The following is a 21824-nucleotide window of genomic DNA, read 5'->3' as shown; positions in this document are numbered from 1 at the left end:
GAGGAGAGGGGTAGAAAGGAGAGTTAGTCCCTTAACTTAGAAAAAGCTGGGAAATAGGGTGAAGATTCATAGCATCTGGTACAGTGAAAAGGTAATGGCCTTTTCTTACTGCAAAGAGAGAGTAGTGGGATCCTAGCAATGAACTATCAACCAGCTGTGAAGAAGTGAGGGTGGCATGACAATCTTCCACCAGGTGAAAAGAGACTACAAGCACTTACAGATTGGAGTCAGCATTGGACCAAAAGTTATGGAAGACTTATTTGCAGATCTAAAGGGAGTTGTGCCATATTTTGATGATGTCCTTAGAGCAGAGTTCATTAAAAAACCAGCTGTTTTGATAACAAGAAGTATTACACTGCATCACCAATGCTGTTCTTACACTTAAGAAAGAGAAATGTGCTTTGGGAGTAACCAATGCTGAGTTCCTGGGATTCTGAGTTGATGAAAATAGAATTTATCCAGTGAATGCAAAAACAGAACTAATTCATAGACCTCCAACTTTCAAGAACAAGAAGGAATTGCAATTATTGCTTGGGTTTGCTTAACTTTTACCGTTCCTTCTTTAAAAAAACAAGGTCACAGTTGCAGAACCTTTACATCATCTATCAGATAAAGATTCAACATGGAAATGGACTAAATGTTATGAGAAGGCCCTACCAGTAGTGCCCAACCTATTTGCCCTGCAATCTGGATGAATGGAGCCAGTTTCATCTTTTGGCAGGATCTGGTCCATGTGCTTGCTCCAGCATATGGAACAGGTCAGGGTGGGGCAGGCCAGGTGGTCCCAGAGCTAATTCAGTTGTGTGGCAACCACTCAAGGCTAATCCATCCATGGAGAGCCTAGAAATTTGACAGTGGAGGAACAGTGGCAGTGTTAATTGCCACTGCTCCACCACCACCACATTTATGGCCCCATGAGGAAGCCTGAAGGCCAAATGATCTGGCCCTGTGGGCTGAATTTAGCCCATGAGGCAGGGCTTGAGCACCCCTGCTTTAAACAATGTGAAGAGTTGTCATTTGACAGCACACTAGTCCATTATGACATGGAGAAGCACTTCTACTTACTTGTGATGCTTCACCATACAGTATTGAAGCTGTCCTGAGTCATCTGTAGCATGATGGATGTGAAATTCCAATTTCCTGTTATTCCCAAATTATTAATACAACTGAAAGGAATTATGCCCAAATTGATAAGAAAGTTCTTACCATCATTTCTGGAGTAAAGAAATTTCATGCCTACTTATAAGTCCATAAATTCACAATTGTGATGTGGCACAAGCTACTGCTGAGTTTATTTATCAAACATCCCAAATCATTTTACCATGCATACTTGTTGGTCTTTACTCCTCAAAGGATATAACCGTGAAATTCAATAACACCCTGGAAAGTCAGTAGCCAATGTGAATGCATTGTGCCAATTGCCATTATACAGTCCTAAATGTATCCTTGCTCCAGTGTCTGAAATTCTGATGTTAAAAATTTTGTGATTTTCCTCTCCAAGCAGACAACACTGCTCCCATAATTAGCATGATAGCACTTGCCAAGAATTATGTCTGGTAAGCAAAGGTGGACACTGACATCAAGCAAACCATAAAGAAGTGTGAACCACACCAAAGTATTTGTCATGAACCAGCTACGGGTCTAGTCCACTTGTGGGAGGTGACTAGGATGCCATGGTCAAGTCTGCATCTAGCTTTTGGTGGTCTATTCCACAGCTAGATATCCTTCATTGCCATTGATTCCTTCTCCAAGTGGCTAGATGTTGTTCCAGTTGCAATGACATTATGCATTATAATTCAAATTTTATGAAAAGTGTTTGTCTTCCTAGATAACATTGTGTCTGAAAAATGGTGCACACTTCACTTCTGAAGAATTCAGGAAGTTCACAAAAAGAAATCACATCGTGTCCACATTGTTTCATACATCATCCAATAGCTAAGCCAAATGGGTGAGCTAAACTATAAAGGATGCATTGAAGCAAATCATTAACAAAGACTGGAGCCTAAAATTATTTTTTCCTACAACAACATGTGACACTACGCATAGCCACAAGTTGAAGTCTGACAGAACTACTAGTGAACCAACGAGCTGAAGACTTTTTTGGATCACCTACACGTAGTAGCCAAGCACCACGCAAAGAAAGAAATCCAGTTTTCTACAGAACTAGCCACTTCCCCTGTATGGATTTTCAAACCAAACAATTTGATGCATGTCTGAAAACTATGCAGATTTGGCCACAGTGGGTGACTCCCCTTGAAGCAACAGGACCAGTATTATGCAAAGCCAAATCGCTATATTACAAGATACTTACGAGACATGATGGCCCCATGCACATCAAGTTCCAAATGATATACCATTTAGTCATCCAGAAGATATTGGTACTTCCAGAAGGGTCAGTCCTTACAACCCATCAGTTGGTGTCCTAGATTCACTAAATTATCCAACTGTTGAAATGACTTGAGAAGAACTGAAACAGCCTGCTACCTTTCCGAAGATGACTCCAGCCCCTGTACAAGGTCATTTGAAGCAAGTCACTGACCAGTCCAAGTGCTTAAAGGACTACATTATCTGAGGAGAAGGGCATTATGTACTGAGTGTTTGATATATGTGTTATGTATTCCTATGCAATAGATGCCACTATTCTGCACTGTCTGTATTTCCTCCTGCTGCCTGTGGTTTTGCTTGAGAAGCCTTCAGGTAAGACTTCTTTTGTTCACTAAAGAGGGTTGTCCTGTTGCTCCCTGATTTCACTGCAACAAACCAACACCTGGAATAACAAAAGGTATAGCTATCCCAAATAGCCCTCAGATAAAATAATAATGCACCTAATTAAGCCACCTTATATTTCTTCCTATGTGTTTGAGACAATAACAACAGAAGACTTTGAAGTCGATTCAGCTAGTACCTGAATACAATGTGGGGTGACTCCTAGTGTTCTACTGGTGAGTAAAGCAGAATTACTTGATGAAGGGAGAGGTAGTTAGCCGTGCTAGTCTGAAGTCAGAAAGAAGGTAGCCTAAAGTTAGGATAGCACCTTTGGGCATATCCATATGAGTGCACACATGCCTCTTGCAGCATCCAAAACCAGTTTGAGATGCTGCAAGAGGCATGCTGAGAATGAAAAGAAATGTTCCTTGCACTGCACATTTGCAGTGCAGGCTCAAAATTTGATACCTGGAAATCCAGGTATCAAAAAAATCCCACAAAAAAAAAAAAAGGTTGTCTAGACAGGTTACAGAGGTGGGCAGATGAGATTGGAATGGAATTCAACGCAGACAAGTGCATGGTGCTGCATCTAGGGAGAAGGAACCTGCAACATACCCATAGGCTGGAGAATACCTTTCTCAAGAACACAATGTCTGAAAGGGATCTTGGAGTCGTTGACTCCAGGATGGACATGAACCGCCAATGCGAGGAAGAAGTCAGTAAGGCTAACCGCATGTTGTCGTGCATATACAGATGCATCACAAGCTGGTCCAGGGAGGTGATCCTCCCCCTCTATGCAGTGCTGGTCAGGCCACAGTTGGAGAACTGCATCCAATTCTGGGCATCAAACTTCAAGAGGGATGTGGCTAACCTTGAGAGGGTCCAAAGGAGGGCCACTCGCATGGTCTGGGGGCACCAGGCCAGGCCCTATGAGGATAGACTAAAGGGCCTGAATCTATTCAGCCTCCACAAGAGAAGACTGAGAGGATGTTGGGGGGGGGGTATGAGGAGTGGCAGTTACATAGGGTACTTACATAGGGCTTGAGTACTTACATGGGGCTATTTTATTCTGAGCACAGGTTAGTCACATAAGTGTTCATAAAGGTACTAAGTATAGTCAATAAGACTACACCTTTGCACAGGCACATACATGGCACCTTATGCCTGACCAGTTAAATGCATGAGGCTAGGCAATTCCCAAAAGTGAAGCTGGGAAAGACCCCATAACTAACAAACATTAGATAACGGAGGAGAACCTTCCCATGTTTTAGCCTACCAGTGTCAAACTCACCGTGCACCCTGAGCCAGATCCGGATGTGTGGTTCCTTGTGGGCCAGATACAGGCTGAGGCATGTGGCAATGACAGCAGTGATGGCTCCAGCTCTAACCCGGAACATACAATTGTGGCACTGGCAGCTCTGGGCCATGTAGTGCAGCTCCAACTCCCACTGTGTGGCCAATGCCAGAGCTGTGGAGATGGGAGAAGTGGCTGAAGGGCAACCAAGCCTGTATCAGCCCTCACCTGCCCTTCTCCCACTAATCTTCATGTCTACCACAACCTAAAGGCTCCAGATTCTGCAGCAGGCCCCTCTCCCCAGCACCACTGACAACTTCTTGTGGACCACTGTTACCCCAGCAGAACAGACAGTGACTCCACAGGCTATACATTTGCCATCCCTATTTTAGACCAGTGGGCACATGTGGCTTATGTCTAAGGAAAGAAGATCCAGGTTCTAGACCCCCTACAGCAGAAGGTATTTGAATCTATGTCTCTTGCTTCTTAGCACAGTGTTCAAACCAGCAGGTGTTACGTGTTATCCAAACTACTCTCCAGTCCTCCTCTTGAGACTGAGCCACCACACCTTGCCTTTAATGTCCATTAGATAAAATGGATGGAGAGCAGTGCTGTGGGGAATTTTCTTTCCCACAGGGGGAAAGGGCCCAGACAAGATACACGTGGAATCCATCTCACTGAGCCACTTACTCTATAGTTTGCTCAATTCCTCCTGGACCCAAATACTTTCCTCTCTTGGCTGCCCAAAGGGCCAGGACAAATGGCCTAGCATTCTGATGACTGTGCAGAGGAGGAGGAGATTTAGTCAAACTACCTCTGGGTTTAGAACCCAGGTGCCCCTGGGGGTCAGACTTGATGATCTGCTCAGGTCCCTTTTGACCCTACCAACTATGAAACATACAACTCTTATTCACATATACTATTTTAAAAAGTTAATAATAAAAATGAATCTGACTATGTGAGCCCCATCTAATGTAAAGACAGGTCACGAGGACAATAATGCTCCACCTAATCACATCAATAGATAGACCCAAGGTATCATTCTTCTAATCTCTTATGCTGAATTGCTTCTCTAACTCAATAACATAAATTGTAATCCATTTTTCACAAGTATATATAATTGAAAATGCCAGATAAAAAGGAGACAAATGACTCAAAATAATTGCCATCTCTAAACTACATTAATCAGATATATTATACTTCAAAGGTAAGTAACAATATTGGGATCAGCCTGGAGAACAATGGATATCTAAAAACAAACTGGAAGTTTAAAATGCCAGCTAGTATCCTCATTCTTTTTAGAGAATATTTTTATAAATTGCTTAGGTTCATTCTTTTTTAGAAGACATATTCAACCTATTCATACAAATGATAGGAAAAACTATCTGTATTCATCTGCAATTTACCACCAATATCACAACCCCTCCAAGTTTGTGAACCCATTCTTAACACAAGCAAGGATGCACTTCATACATAGAATGCACACAAAAGATATAGTGATAATTTTTAAGGTTCAATTTATTTCCCCTCCTACCTTCCTACAATGTATCAAAGTAGTCCCACAGATCAAAGCCTCAGACAGCCTTATTTTGTGAAGCACAAACTGGAAGCAACTAGGGAAAATACCAGTCCCTCTGATCCACCAGTGCAGAAATTCCAGTCTTTAGACTTGCAGATACCTTTGATGAGCAATAAAGTATTTCATGTGTTATGTATGCAATATGTATTTTTTAATTATAATTTTCTCTCTTTCAAAGCCATTACAGACATATTGTACAACATAAATGAATTATCCATTCAGTTTCAAAGTGAGTAATGGTACAGATTATTTGTTTGTTGTACTTTCGGCTTGATCTGAGAAACAAAAAGGAAAAGAATGAATTACGCTAGCAGCAATACAATTATCTCACTTGCCCCAACCTATAAAATAACTTGTATTAATAAGGAAAAAAAATTGAGATTACTACCATTTTCTTGCATCTCACACAAGATTACTATGAGAAAGAAATCTTAAGCCTGGAGCTTATATTGATATAGGCATTAGCACTTGCTGATGTAATGATTATGTAGCTCTGCTCTTTCAGTGACTCTTATTTGGGAAAAAAAAATCTACAAGACTTGCTTTGGATAACAGCCTGATAGAATCTACAAAAAAAAGATTGTCTATCCATACTCTGTGAGAATGTCCCAAACACAAAAATACTGGTCCAGTGTTTGAAAACATCATGTAAGAAAAGAAAAACTACAAATAGATCCATAGGTAATGCTTCTTGGGCTTCCAGATTCATCAGAATTACTATGTCACGATATAACTTTATTCCAGCTGTGCAGTTGGTCCAATAAAAGATTTCATCCTGAAAAACTCCTTGCCCTCTGACATCATTTCTAGACCATCACAGCTACAGCATCACTCTAATATTATTATATCATAACAGCATTTTTCACATATCTTCAAAACACTGAGATATGCCAAAAGAAATGTAAATGTGCAAAGGACATGTCTTGGAAATCATTCACTGCAAATATGCTTGTTGAGACTTTTCAATCAGTCTTGGGGAAGGTTTTTCTTGAGATTTTTGGGGGGGTTTTTTAAACTTTGACCCAATTCCCTTAAGTCTACCTGGCTGAATAATGAATGAAAATGGTTATATTTTAGTGCTCTGTGGGGAAGATTTTGTTTGATTATGGGTTTGTTTTGGGGTTGCTTGTCCTGGGGATATTTTGGCTTTTTTTTATGATCTCAAAATTTCTATGGGTCAAGCCTTCACTGGCTAAATACCTTGCTGGTTTTCTGAATAGATGCCGCAAGGACTTAATGGCCATAGGAGACTACCTTATAATCTTACCTGACTTCTAAACTTGGTTTCTGGTCAAAGCAGACACACATGGTTGCAGTTCATGCAAGCAGTTTCCACTATTATTATTTGTATTACAGTAGGACTCCTGGCACATGTTCATTTAATGCTGCAGTGGGACCTGATCACTGATCCCAAAATCACATGTCCTGCCATGCATACATGGCATGGCAGGATGCACAATTTTGAGATCAGGGATCAGAACTCAAAGGTGCCATTGCTACTTGCCAATGCACAGTGAGTTCAGGATCATGATCCTAGGATCCCCCTTAAGTGGCAAGTTGCAAGCTGGGTGCCCATGCCCACTATGAACCCAGTGCGAACCCAGTGCCAGGGCTGACAATCAGCTGACTGTTTTTGCCAACCTTGGGCCCACACAGGACTCTGGTATTAGCTGGTATTAGTCCCATCCCTGAGACTGCAAAGGAGTCTGGAACGAGCTTGAGTTCTTTACTGCCCTGCCAAACACTCAACTTAAGATGCAATGAAAACCAGCCACAGAAATATTCCATGTCTTTTGTGGAATATTTTTGTGGCTGGTTTCCTGCTTGTCTGTGCCATTAATTCCTTAAACATATGGCAGGGTTACTATTCAGAGTGTGATTGAGTGGTTAATTGCATTTTACATGTGATATCTGCCAGCAGCCTAAAATGGAGGTGCTCTTCCATCATGGATCAGGGAGCTACTATACAAACACCGTAAAACGGTAAACCCTTTGGAACAGGGACCATCAAAGCAAACAATGATTTCCACAAACTTGCCATGGGAATAGAGGGTGTTAGTCCAGTCAATCCAGCACCTCTCACTAAAATTAAAATGCAGTGTGACTACAGGTCTGAAAGTGGAATTCCTACAATCTAATCATCAAATACATGCACATACTTGACAGGTAGCTTCCCTATACAAAACTAGAACAGTGGCTTTAATTGAGTAGATTAATCAGGAATAATGCCATTCCAATAAGTTTTTGGGGTGATTTCAAATGACAGACTGAGAAAGCAGAACTATGTCATTATAACAGCATATATTGAGACAATACAATGGTACTTCCAATAACTAAAAATGAAAGACTTACCATAAATAAGGTACACAGCCTAATCTGATTTTTTATGCAGCAGAATACAAAACCTAATAAAAACAGAAAACAACAAATATTCATTTTTAATTTTTGGCAGTGCAAATTATTGATTGAACAAACTAAATCTATGACCTAAAGAAACAGTTCAACCAGTTTAAAATTTCCAGCTATATAAAGTAAGATTTATTCCATTCCATAACTTCTAAACGTAAAACCAACTTCCGTATGATTTTTCTACTCTACAAATTGTGAGTCATAAAAATTATGTTATTACTTCAAATGCCAGAAAAAAATATTTAAGAATGCAGTCAAAATTGTTAACAAGAAGTTGTGATTCACAATTACATTTTCATGACATGGAAGACTAAAGACACTGAAATAAGCCAAGAAATCCTCAGTGTTGCCTTGGAAACAGATATATTGAAGAAGAAAGCACCAGTAAATAAATCTGTGCATAAATTAGATAGTACAAAAATTATAGACCATAATGGCATTTGGAGGAGATAAAAACAAACATCTTTTACTAATTGGTACCTGGAAAAATCATGGACTTAAGCCTTTAGTTTCTAAAACTGATGCTTTCAACATACAGACTTTGCAATAATAATGATCTATTTCATAGTCTTTTGGGGATGATTTATATATCCAATATAATAAAAGGCTTAGTCTGTATGTCTGTGTGTCTGTCTGTAACGCTTTTGCCCAACTGCACATGCACTGATTGGCTGCGTGGGCCAGGTGGGCGGAGCCAGCTGAGTTAAAATGGGAGTCCCTCTACTGGTACTGCCTACTCCTGCAGCCTCTGGTGCAGCGACTCCCTCCACCCCAACTCCACACATGGCAAAAAAGTAACTTGGCATGAGCACTTCATAAGTGGTAGGGCCAGCTAAGAAAAGGTGGGAGCCCCTCTGTTGGCCCTGTCTCTTCCTGCAGCCTCTGGTGCGGCAGCTTCCTCTGCCCCACCTCCACACCTTAGAAATCAGTGAACTGGCACAAGCACTTTAAAAGCGGTGGGGACAGCTGTGGAAAGCCGGGAGCCCCTTTGCTGGCACCACCTCCTCCTGCAGCCTCCACTATGGCAGCTCCCTCTGCCCCACCTCCATGCCCTGGGTGGCCAGCTGCTTCTTCCACCTCCTTTTCCACACACTTGAAAAAATCAGTTAGGCTTTGCCATTAATTAGTGGCAGGGCCAGCTGTGAAAAGTGGAAGCCTCCCAGCTGGCACCACCTCCTCCTCCTCCCTCCACCCCAGCAGCTCCCTCCACCCCTTCGCCACACCTGGGAAATAAATCAATGGTCAATCACAATTTAATAGCAGCAGGGTCAGGTGAGGAAAAGAGGGACCCCCTCTGCTGCAGCTGCCACCTCCTCAAACCTCCAGTGAAGTGGCTCCCTCCACCCCTTTTTCACACACTTGTGAAATAAATAATGTGGTATTAGCAATTCATTAATGGTAGGGCCAGCTGAGGAAAAAGGGGAGCCCTTTTCCTGATGCCATCTCTTCCTTCAGCCTCCCCATGGCAGCTCCCTCTGTCCCTTTTCCCACACATAGGAAATCAATAATGTGGCAGTGTACCTTTGGGTACCTCTCACTTTAAGGGCAGAGGCAGGCAGCTACCAGGTGCCTGATTTCATAGATTTCAGAGACATTAGGGCTAGAAGAGATCTCAAAAGATCATTGAGTCCAGCTCCCCACCCAAAGGGCAGGAAGTCAGCTGGGGTCATAGGATCCCAGCAAGATAAGCATCCAATTTGCTCTTGAAGGTCTTCAATGTAGGTGCTTGAACCACCTTCTACAGCAGGCTGTTCCAGACCTTGGGGACTTGGACAGTAAAGAAATTTTTCCTTATGTCCAGCCTGAAATGGTCTTGTAGCAGTTTATAACTGTTTGACCTCATCATCCCTTGGAGAGCTCTGGTGAACAAACATTCTCCCAGATACTAGTAGTCACCCCGATAAACTTATAGGTGGCCACCAGATCACCCCTGAGCCTGCGCTTTTCCAGGCTAAAGAACCCCATTGCTCTCAGCCTATCATCGTAAGGTCTGTTTTCCTGAACTCCGATCATGTGCGTGGCTCTTCTCTGGACCCTCTCAAGCTTCTCCACATCCTTTTTGAATTGTGGGACCCAAAATTGGATGCAGTACTACAGCTGAGGCCTCACCAAGGCCGAGTACAAGGGGAGAATGACGTCCCGGGATTTGCTCGAGAAGCATCTATGGATGCAAGCCAGTATTTTGGTCACTTTACTAGCAACAGCTTCGTATTGCAGGCTCATGTTCATCTTGTGGTCAATGATGACCCCCAAGTTTCGTTCTTTGGTAGTGCTAGCCAGCGTAGCACTGCCCAGCCTATAAGCATGCTGCAGGTTTTTCCTCCCAAGGTGGAGAACCTTGCATTTTTCAGTGTTAAACACCATCAGGTTCTCATCTGCCCATTTGCTGAGCCTGCCCAGGTCAGCCTGGATCACCCGCCTATCTTCTGGTGTGGATGCTTTGCCTCAAAGTGTCATCGGTGAACTTGGCCAGTCCGCTTCTGACTCCAATGTCCGCATCATTAATGAAGATGTTGAACAATATAGGTCCAAGAACAGAGCCTTGGGGGACCCCACTGGTCACAGGACACCATGATGAGTATCTTCCATCTATTACTATCCTTTGGGTCTGACCACGGAGCCAATTTTCCAGCCACTGGATCATGGTGGACCCAAGGCCACACTTGGTGAGTTTCGCCAAGAGGTGATCGTGGGATACCAGATCGAGGGCTTTTTTGAAGTCAAGATATATGACATCAATCTCTTCTCCCTTGTCCAGGTGATAGATCACCTGGTCATGAAGGAAATGAGATTGGTCAAGCAAGACCTAACCGCAACAAACCCATTCTGGCTATCCTTAGGATGTTGGCGTTGGCCAGTCCATGAAGGATGGCCTCTTTAATAAACTTTTCTAAGGTCTTCCCCAGGATAGAAGTCAGGCTGATAGGCCTATAGTTAGCTAGATCCACTTTCCTCCCTTTCTTGAAGATTGGCACCACATTGGCCTTCTTCCAGTCTTCAGGCACTACACTAGACTGCCAGGAGTTTTCAAAGATCCGTGTCAGAGGCTGAGCTATGATGCTCACCAGCTCCTTGTGTACCCTGGGGTGTAGATTGCCAGGGTTGGCTGACTTGAAGCTATCCAGCTTCTCAAGATCTTCTTTCACAAGGTCAGCATTAATGGAGGGCAGGGGATCTCCCTCACCTGGACCTCCCTGTCCTGTAGCAGGCATGGGCATCTCATGGGATTGATGAAAGACTGATGCAAAGTACCCATTTAATAGGTTGGCTTTTTCCTGGGCATCAGTTGTCAGCTGCCCCATCTGGTTCAGCAGGGGTCCAATGTCGCCTTTGCTTTTCCTCCGGCTCCCCACATATATGAAAAAGGACTTTTTATTGTCCTTGATGCACGAAGCTAGTTGGAGTTCAGTTGCAGCCTTGGCTTTCCTGGTTTGCTCCCTGCAGGACCAGACCAGTGCAGACTATTCCTCCTTGGAGGTGAATCCCATCTTCCATCTTTTGTAGGCCTTTCTTTTTAGCCTCAGGTGGTCTGCTAGGTCCCTGGAGAGCCAGGGTGGCTTCTGTGACCTCTTGCTGCCTTTCCTCTGAGATGGAATAGACTTAGCTTGTGCATTGAAGATCACTCCCTTGAGGAGCAACCACTCTTCTTGAACTCCCCTCTCCCTGGGGTCATGGTCCCTTAGGGCCTCACTGACCAGCCTACTGAGCTTGTTAAAGTTGGCTTTCCTGAAGTCAAGGACTTCTGTGTTGCTGACTGACTTGCCAGCTTTATGGCAGATGGTGAAGGTGATCAGCTCATCGTCACTGTCACCCAGCTTCCCATCGATCACTAGGTCACCGATTAGGTCACCCCCAGTAGCCAGTACCAGGTTGAGCAGCGCTTTGCCTCTCATTGGCCCATAGACTTCCTGAGTCAGGTAGAGGTCATCCATGCATGAGAGGAAGCTTTGCGACCACTCAGATTTTGCTGAGTGATCCTCTCATGAAATGTCCGGGTAACTGAAGTCACCCATGACAAGCATGGTCCTGGAGCATGCAGCCTCAGCCAGTTCCCGGGAGAACTCCTGGTCAAGCTCAGGACTTTGGGTGGGAGGTCTGTAGTAGACTCCCACCATTGTGTTCCCCATGGGTTTTAACCCAGAGGGTCTCCAGTTGTCCACCCTGGTCACCAAAATCAGCTTGCAGGGATGTGTAACTTTCCTTAACATAGAGAGCTACACCTCCGCCCCTTTTACCTACAAGATCCCTCCTGTATAGGGTATAGCCATCAAATACCCATGGTCCAGTCATGGATGAGGGCAGCCAGTTTGGAAAACTAGGCATATAAAGGCAGAAACGTCACCTGGCTGAGCACCACAGAACATTTAGAGGTAAGAGCAGGAGGCTTTTGGTCCTGGGCATGACCTAGAATTGCACCCTGCAGGGAAAGGTGGCCCAGTGGGGCTCCTCGTGGCATGGGAGCCCCCAGAAAATGCCAGGCCAATTACCTCCCCAGTGAAAGTCAGGTAGAGCCACCTTAACCCCAGCCCCTACCATCTGGTGGGTAATTCTGAGAGCTGGGGGAGTAGTGGGGTCCAGGTATGCCCACATGTAGGTGCCTGAGCCCAGCAGGAATGCAAGGCCCAGAGACCCCAGAGAGGGTAGTGCATAGAGTGTTGGGAGGCCCTGCACAGAGTAGGGATGAAGTGGGAGTAGGCCTGAAGGATAGTCCCAGGGGCATGCTGAGTAGGGCTGAAAGGGAGTAAGCCTGAAGACCAGTGCAAGGGCCAGCCCCATGAGAAGGTAGCTGCAATCATGAGACAGAGACCCCAAGGTGGGGTGTAGTGTAGAGTTGCCCAGTGAGGCGCTAGGGGCAGAATTAGCCCAGGGTTTGGCACAAGGCCAGACCACATAGAGTAGGGAACTTGGAGGACTGAAAGGATTGTGTGACGAGGCCAGTATGTGTGTAGCGAACCTTGATGGCCCTAGAGGGGCCACTCAAGGAGGAGCAAGGGCAGTGGAGTGTGGCCCAGTTATGGGTGGTATGCCAGAGGTCCCAGTGAGACAGGGGTGGAGTGGAAGAGGCCTCCTTTGAGAGATGAGGTGGTGTTAATAAGCAGATGTGTGGATTCTGACTTTTGACTAGGTCTGCTCAGAACAGGGAGTAATATTAATCTGGATGCCATCTACGAGGCATGGGCTGCAGTGTAGGGAAGGTTCAGAGCCACAGATAGCACACCCTGGCACTGGGGCAGGGAATGGGCAGCCTCCCACATTTAACCACCAATTTATGGGAACAGCAAAGTTGTGGCTGGTGAGACTGTGCAGACTGCCCCACAGAGACAGGTGGGTGGGCTGGCATGAGACCTGGCCCTGAGAGGTGCCCCCCATCACAAATAAATTGGTATTAGCACATTATAAGTGGTGGGGCCAGCTGAGGAAAATCAGGAACCCCTCTTCAGTAGCTGTCACCTCCTCAAGCCTCCAGTGTGGCAGCTCCCTCTGCCCCTTTTCCACATCTGGGAAATAAATTAATTCATAGATTCATAGAAGAAGGGTCGGAAGGGACCTTGTAGATCATCAGATCTGACCCCTTGCCCCAGGCAGGAGAGAAAACTGGGGTCAAATGATTCCAGCCAGGTAGACGTGAAGCCTCCTCTTAAAGACCCCCAGAGTAGGAGCCATCACCACTTCCCTTGGAAGTTGTTTCCAGATCCTACCTGCCCTGACTGTGAAGTAGTGCCTTCCAATGTCTAGTCTAAACCTACTCTCTAACAACTTGTGGCTGTTATTCATTGTTACCCCGGGGGGCGCTAGGGGGAACAAGGTCTCTCCCAAACCCTGCTGGTCCCCCCTAGTGAGTTTATAGATGGCCACTAGGTTCCCCCATGGCCTTCTCTTGTGAAGGCTGAACAGGTTCAACTCCCACAGTCTCTCATTGTAGGGTCTGCCCTGTTGTCCCCGGATCATGCGGGTGGCCCTCCTCTGGACCCTCTGAATGTTGTCCACATCCCTCCTGAAGTGCAGCGCCCAGAACTGAACACAGTACTCCAGCTGTGGCCTGACCAGTATCACATAGAGGGGGAGGATCACCTCCTTGGCCCTGCTTGAGATGCATCTGTGAATGCACAACAAGGTATAACCATACCCTACTGACCGTGACCTCGCATTGTCAGCCCATGTTCATGTTGGAGTCAATAATGACTCCAAGATCTCTTTTTGCCACCATGCTCTCAAGAAGGGAGTTTCCCAGCTTATAAGTGTGCTGCTGGTTACTACTGCCCAAGTGCAGCCCCCTGCACTTGTCATTATTGAAACATCCTATTTTCATTAGCACACCCCTGTAACCTGTCCAGGTCCTGCTGTAATCTGTCCTTCCCTACTAGCGTGCCCACCTCACCCCAAATCTTGGTATCATCAGCAAATTTAAACAGGCTGCTTTTCACCCCGTTGTCCAAGTCAGTAATAAAAAAATTGGGAAGAGCAATTTATTAGCAGTGGGACCAGCTGAGGAAAAGTGGGAGCTAAGCTCCAAGCTATTGTGTGATTACTGTGAGAGGACAATTGAATGCCCAACGCCATCAAAAAAGTTGTCACAGACTCTGCAAGTGTTTCACGATGGGACGCGAATCTCTTGCTGAGAGAGAAGATCATCAAAATAAAGAGTGTCAACAATGTTGGAGACAGAGCCAGACTCAAGAACAATCTGCTAAAAAAAGACATTTAGATGCAACTAGAAAAAGACATTCATCAGACAATGAATCTGAGGACTGAGCTAAACAAAGAAGGCAATTGGACTTGCAACAACATCAAGAGAGCCATGCAGCTGAGTCCCAAAAGAAGGCTACTGTGTAAAGACAATTAGAAGCACGAAGCCATCAACAAAGTCATGAAAATGAGTCTGTAGAAGAACACATTATGAGAAGACAATTAGGTGTCAGACAACATCAGGAAAGCTGGGAACATGAATCGCAAGAGGCGGCTGCTGTGCAAAGAGAATTAAATACAGGATGAAATCAAAAAAGGTGAACAATTGAGTCCTATCAAAATGCCACTGTCAGAAGATGAGTAGATGCAGAATGCCATCATGAAAATTGTCCAAATGAGTCTCAGGAAAAGGGTGTTATGCAAAGACATTTAGATGCCACACAACATCAAGAAAGCTGGGCAAACGAGTTCCAAGAACATGCTGCGGTGAGAAGACAGTTGGACTCTGTTCACTCTGCAAGAACACGACAGTTCCAAATAAGAGACAGTCATCTGTTAAGAAAGTCAGAAGTAGAAAGGCATTACTATGGTAAAATGGATGTCGTTTGCCAATTTTGTCATTCTTTAAATTTCACAGCTGACCAGCCATCAGATAGTTTAAAAATTGCTGTCACAAAGGAAAAGTGAGATTGCCTGACCATCATGAATTTCCTTTGTTATTGAAATGGGTCATGAGCAACTGACAACATATGTTTTATGAGAACTTCCAGAGCAACATTTAGTTGTATAATAGTTCTTTAAGTTTTGCATCTTTGGGAGGAAAAATTGTACCCATTCTTGGACAGAGCCCATAGTCCTTTTGTGGCCATGGACAATTCTATCACCCAAGCCTAGAGAAATAGATACAAAATCCTATGGCCAGCTTTATATTTTGGATCCCAATGACCACCTGCAGGTGCAGGCTAATGCCCTCATTCCTGCTGCCATGGTAACTTGCAGCTGAGGGGTTCCTGACTGACTACTAGGGCTCTTTCCCTAGCAATTTCAGCCCTTAAAGGAAAATGCACCTTAGTGCCCTGCAATAATGATGTAGTGAAAAAATACATGATACATGGACCATGTGGTACTTTCAACGGTAATTCACGATGCATGAATGAGGAAAAGTGTACCAAAGATTTTCATAAGCAATTTCAACAAGAAACAATAGCCAATGTCAATGGATATTCTTTATATAAAAAAAGCTAAACACATACAATCCAAGTAGGCAAAAACACAGCAGACAGCCATTATGTTGTTCCATACAATAATTATCTTTTGTTAAAATACAACTGTCATATCAGTGCTGAAGTATGCACATTGATAAAGTCCATCAAATATATCTTTAAATATGTTTACAAAGGGTATGACTGCACCAATATTAAAATAGCAAATAACCAATGACTACAGCATGACAAGATAACCAATTACCTCGATGCAAGGTATGTGACACCATCAGAGACTATGTGGACAGTGCTGGAAAACCATATGCATGATACATCTCATGGAATCATTAGATTAGCAGTTCATTTGCCATTCCAACAATCAGTATATTTTGAACCAGGCCATGAATGTGAGGCCATCGACACACAGGTATTTCAAAAGCAACTTTAAACGTTTGGTTTTCATTAAATCACAATTGCCCCGAAGCGTGATAGTATTTATACTGTGAAATTCCATACCATTATGTATTTCAAAAAGGTGTTTGGCAAAGAAGACAAAGAGGTGGACACAGTTCTCCCTAGGATGTATTCAGTGAGTCCAACTGATATAAAAAGATTCTGTTTAAGAGTGCTATTATTGCACATCCATGGAGGAACCCGCTTTGAAGACATATATACCATTAACAATGTCATCTGCAATACATTTCAAAAAGCAGCAAGATGATGAAATTTGCTGGCCAATGATGAAAAATGGAGCCACTGTCTGGAGGAAGCAGCTGGACTTCAAAGGCCCAGACAGTTGATGCAGATGTTTGCATTCATTTGCATATTTTGTAAGCCATCTAATGCATTTCAGCTATGGGAACAATTTAGGGATGCCATGACAGAGGACCATAGGAGACATCACAATTCTGACATGGCAGTATAAAAGGCATTGCTGGTTGTACAAGAATTGTTGATGGTTCATGGACTGAACTGTACTTCTTTTGGTTTCCCTCACCCAGGGGTGATTGTTGAACAAAACAATGACACCCTTTACGACATCGCCAAAAAAGTCACAGAGGCAGAACAATGAATTAGAAACCTCATTGCATGTCCAGGAGTTACCCGGACTAGGAGGCTGCAGGAGGCTCCTTCAGCCCAGGCACAGGGGGCGGAGCAATCACTCCCCCAATCCAGGCTCCCGGATCAAGCGGGAAGTTTAAAAGAGGCCCCACGAGTCACATGGGGAGAGAAGCGGTGGGACCGGAAGCGGAGGTGTGGATCGGTGCCTCCCAGAGCACGAACGCCGAACCAGAGCTGTGCGGGTGGTCCCCAGCCGCCACGGAGGAAGCGGCAAGGCAGATCCACGCTGCCCAGCACCGAGCCGGGAAGCCGGCGCTGCCAGCGTGGCCTTTAGCGGTCGCAGAGGAAGCGGAGGGGCAGAGGCACGCCGCCCAGCGTGAAACCGTGAAGCCGGGGCTGTCAGCAGCAGTTCCAGCTGCCGGTAAGGGAGAGGAAGGGCAGATCCACCCCGCTCGGCATGGGGCCACTGAGCCGGAGCGGCCGTGGATTCCCGAAGCCGGCAAGGGCGTGGAGGGGCATAGCCACCACGCACCATGCAGAGCCGCCGAGCTCAGGCAGACAACATGGTCTCCAACCGGAGACAAGAGGGAGACGGAGCAGATCCACATTGCCCAACGAGGACCTGCTGGGCCAACATGGCCGACAGAGATTGCTGTCGCAGACGGAGACGCACGAGAGCGACTACACGCTATCCAATATGGTGCCTGCACGTTCTGGCGCAGCGAGCAAGGACAGCTGACGTGGATGCGGGGAACCGGTTGTGAGTCAGGCGTCCGGGAATCATGATACTCAGTGGGCAGAGGGTGCGGATTAAGCTGGGGGCTGGCCAAGGCGGATAGACCCCAAGTGGTGGCCGGGCCATATGACGCAGGGGAGGAAACTATGGGAACCTCCCTAGACTGAGGATGAAAGCAGCAGGGGTTTACCACACAGCACCCTGGTAATGATACTTTGCATAAGGGGGAGCGATGAGGATGCTCAACCCGGAGGACCGGGCGAGGGTGTAGGGGAGGAGGAGCCCTCAGGAGTCCCCACTGACCAACCAGTCTCGTTACTGGACACTTTGGCACGCGCTGCACAGGAAGATCCAACTGAACCAGAAGTTACATCAAAGTCATGGCAGGCGAGCATGACGGGTGCAAAGACCAAGGGAAAGGAGAAAGAGACTGGTGACCTAAAGCGGGGACACGGGAACCGAGTCACCTAATGAGGGACTGGACTCGTTCACATTGCACAACAGAAATATGCCTTCAATAAAATTATTACCGCCATAAATGGAGACAGTGCAACTCATTGCTTATATTTGTATGGACCTGAGGGATATGGGAAAACTTACTTATATAACACCTTCACAAGTTACATTAGAGGAATTGGACAAATTATTCTCCTTTTTGCAACAATGGGAATAGCTGCTCTTTTAAAAGGAGGAAAAACAATACACAACGGCTTGAAATTATCTATCCCAATACTTGAAACATCTATTTCACATATGAGCTTATGTTCACCTGAAACTGCCAGACTGAAAAAGGCCATGCTAATTATAATTGATGAAGCCACTATGATGTGCACTCATGCACTTATATGCATTGATTTATTGTTAAAAGAGATTATGCAAAATGATACACCCTTTGAAGGAAAAATGCTTTTGTTAGGTGGATACTTCAGACAAATATTACTAACCATAGTAAGATCTACAAGAACCAAGATGATTGAGGCATGCATAAAAAGTAATCATCTGTGGTCACATTTCACCAAAATCAAATTATCACAAAACATGAGAACTGAAGGACAACATCAATTGAATGAATGGACTCTTAAAACTGGTAAAGGAACTATGTCGAATGATTATAGGTTGCCACCAGATCTAATAGAAATACCAGAAACCTTTATTGAAATGGAGTCCATTGTCACAGCAGTTTATGGGAAACACATCAAAGCAGACAACTTGGATTCCCTTGCAAAGAAAACTATCATAACTCCTAAAAATAACCATGCCATGGAATTAAATACTGAAATTATAACTTTGCTGCCTGGTTGATTCAAAAAAATCAAACTACTTATCTCATTGAATTTTTAGAAGTGCAAACATCATCAGGACAACCACAGCATGAATTGTAATTGAAAATTGGTGCTATTGTTATGTTAATCAGAAATATGAATCCAAAAATGGGACTGTGCAATGGAACTTGACTGATAAATAAGAGGATTACACCAAAATTTCCTAGATGCTGAAATAATTACAGGAAATTGCATCATCATTCCTCAGATTGATTTGGCTCCATTGGACACACAACTACCTTTCATTCTAAAAAGGAGACAATTTCCTGTAATAATAGCATTTGCAATAGCAATTAATAAATCACAGGACAAACTTTTGACTCTGTTGGACTCTACTTACCAAACCAGTGGTTTCGACAACTCTATGTGGCTCTAACGAGAGCCAGGAATAAAAACAACTTAAAAATATACATTTCACTGTGTAGCAGAGCACTAGGGTGCTCGCTACTAGTAATAGTAATAAGGACAACTGCCAATCAACAGGGCAGCACAGGTGAGGGTTGCCAGAGCAACTAATGTGGGTCAGCTGGCTAGAAGGGGGCAGGGCCTGGCCTTTATAAGCAACCAGGCTGAGGCCAGAGCCAGTTCCTTTCTGGCAGCCTGAGGTGCAGGAGCTCTGCAGAAGAGCCGAGCTGAGCGGTGCAGCCTGAGCACCTAAGGGGACACAGCATGGTGAGGGCAGAGAGAATCCTGGTGGAGATGCCTTTGCAAGAGGGCCAGTTTGGGCCTGGACCCTTATGTTATAGCCGGTAGGCCTATTTTGAGTTAGAGCTGGTTGGCTAGTAGTTTGCTTTGTGGTAGGGCTGTTTGTGTGAATACCGGAGGACCGGGTGAGGCTGTAGGGGTGCGAGGAGGCCTCATGGGAGCTCCCCAATAATTCGGGGGTTCCTGGTACCCAGTAAGGACACAGCAAGTGGTGCCAGGGTGGCACAGTGATTGGTGCCAGAGCTGGCACTACGGGTGAGCACCAGGGAGAGGTGCGACCTTGTGGGGTGTTGTGACCCCAGCCCCTTAAGGGGGCAGTATTCTGCCCAGTGGGGTATACGACCTAGAAGAAGGGTCAGGGGCCAGGCATGGCTACAGGCCACCTGAGCCTCAAGCACGGGAAGCACGTGAGCTAGGCCCAAGAAGGCGGGTCTGGGGGCCAGGTAAGGCTAAGGCCACCTGAGCCCCAACCACGGGAAGCCCCGAGTGCAGGCGAGAAGCGCGGGCAGCATGGCATGGGCCCCAGAGAGGGCAGGCATATGGGAACAGGAAACCTGGGCGAGCGTGCGGTAAGAGTCTGGGAGAGAGGCTGGCATGCGAGAACAAGCCTGGAGGGCAGGTTAAAATAAGAGGCTCCAGGGTGAGCGACTAGCACCCTACTGACACAAAGTCTCAGAGAAAGGCAAGCACGCGGTAGAAGTCCCGGAGAGGGGCCGGTGCGCGAGAGTAAGCCTGGAGAGGGGCGGACATGCGGATAGGGGCCTGACCGATAGGAGCTCGACAGAGTCGAGCATGTGACTAGAGGCCCAGAAAGGGCGAGAGGGTGGACAGAAGCCCGGGAGGGGCGAGTATATTGGGCGCGTGTATGGAGAAACCCCAGAGAGAGGGAGTGAGCGTATCCAGAGACCCCAGGTGGGGGCAAGCATATGACACGAGAATGTCCGGTACAGCTGTGAGGCTTGGGACATGCTAAAGGGGAGGTTGGAGGCACACATAGCCCTTAAGGTTGGGGTGCACCGAGTCACCCCATACGGAACGGGGAATAGTTCCAGCATAACACCGTGTACTAGGGGATCAAAGGCAGCCTCCCATATAGAACCAGATATCATCAAAGACGTGGCGGGCGAGATAAGAGGGTGCTGGATTGCCTACTTGGTACGGGGGTGCTAGAGGGATCATGGCCGCCCCGTGACACACTGGTGACAAACAAACAAGGATATTTAAACAGTGATGAGAAAATATTCACCGAAAACATAATCTTTAAGGAGATATGTGATGATAACTGATTCTTGCCACATCTGGATGGTTAACCAAACTGTAAGCAACCCAAAGGAAGATCAGGTAACTAAACCCAGTGGCATATTGAGTCAGAGAATGAGGAAGCAATTCGTATCTTTACATGTTCAGCCTACTTCATTTAAGTTTTATACATATTTACTTTATTTATAATACATATAAAAAGTAAAATCTATGTGTTTGTTTTTGTTATTTTAAATTCATCCATCATTCATAACGGGCAATTTGCTAGTCTTAAATAACTGAGGACAAAATGCCCTTGTGCACATAAATGTTTGTCAAGATGAGACAGCTTATGCTAATCAAATATTAAACTGACTATTTTAATACTAGCAGATGAGTATTTTTGGAGAGAATGCAGGTTATGTAGGGTCGCCTATCAATCACACCCTTGTGATGGTTTCAGAGATTCTGAAACAATGAATACATTGATTTTAATACGAATGTTTTTCCTAAATTACACAAGCAGTTCAGACATATAAACATTGATATGCAAACATTAAAATTCATGTTACTTATAATCCAAATGCAATCATTTCTTGGAGAAATACTTAATGGTTTATTATCTGCACCTTTGTACATTTCATAAGGCTAAGAAATAAAATGAAAGTCGTCTCTCATTTAAACTTAAAGCGCGCAATGTGACTAACACAGTTAGATTTTGACTAAAAGATAAAGGTTAACACACTTGTTGAATATGCCATGGTATTTGCTGACTAGGTAGGCAAGTCCTTGAAGTTTGAAGTTCCAAACACCTTGCTGAAGCACAGTTTCACTAGTGCTATCACTTAGGCCCCTTCTATGTACACAGGTAAAGACACAACGG

The 21824-nt window shown here is 45.0% G+C and overlaps 1 protein-coding gene across 6 annotated transcripts in view; it reads right to left on the bottom strand.

Annotated features, from left to right (window-relative positions):
* ATP2B2 (ATPase plasma membrane Ca2+ transporting 2) overlaps nucleotides 1-21824 on the bottom strand; it is a 1084469-nt gene that overhangs the window by 822014 nt on the left and 240631 nt on the right. For all 6 annotated transcript variants that reach the window (XM_090021539.1, XM_090021533.1, XM_090021535.1 and 3 more), the window contains exon 2: nucleotides 7932-7984. The gene's annotated coding sequence lies outside the window, so the exon portion shown is untranslated. The remainder of the gene's footprint in view (nucleotides 1-7931; nucleotides 7985-21824) is intronic.

This window comes from Crocodylus siamensis, chromosome 11 (genome assembly GCF_052110815.1).
Source record: "Crocodylus siamensis isolate JL-2025a chromosome 11, ASM5211081v1, whole genome shotgun sequence".
In the NCBI taxonomy this organism is placed as follows: Eukaryota; Metazoa; Chordata; order Crocodylia; family Crocodylidae; genus Crocodylus; species Crocodylus siamensis.
Note: the sequence above shows the minus strand (reverse complement) of the source record. Positions and strands in the feature narration are given on the sequence as shown.